Here is a 428-nt window from a genome sequence, read left to right on the forward strand (position 1 = left end):
GTGGCATTTTTTGTGCGCCCCCCCCCCCCCAATCAGCTGCCCGTGCTAGTACAGAATCAGATATAAATAGGGATTGGTTGGGCATCTGACACACACCTGCTGCCAACTCAAAAGTTAGAGAAGCAATGCCCCTGTTCAGACAACACGCTAAACCATGCTGCTTAACCACAAAATGGTTAACGGAATGCATTGCATTCCGTTAACCATTTTGCGGTTAAGCAGCATGGTTTAGCGTGTTGTTTGAACGGGACCAGTATAAAAGTGCCCTGGCTATGGCAACTGAACTAGACCCAGGCTACTTTGAGAGTGTGGGAAGAGAAGAAAGCTTTGGCTCAATTCCTTCCTTGGCCAGTGGCTCACCAGCAAAACAAGTTGCTATCCTCTGCTGTGGTGCGAAATGAGACCGCGCGTAAGAAGGTAGAAGAAAG

The sequence above is a fragment of the Elgaria multicarinata genome, chromosome 11 (assembly GCF_023053635.1).
Source record: "Elgaria multicarinata webbii isolate HBS135686 ecotype San Diego chromosome 11, rElgMul1.1.pri, whole genome shotgun sequence".
NCBI lineage: Eukaryota > Metazoa > Chordata > Lepidosauria > Squamata > Anguidae > Elgaria > Elgaria multicarinata.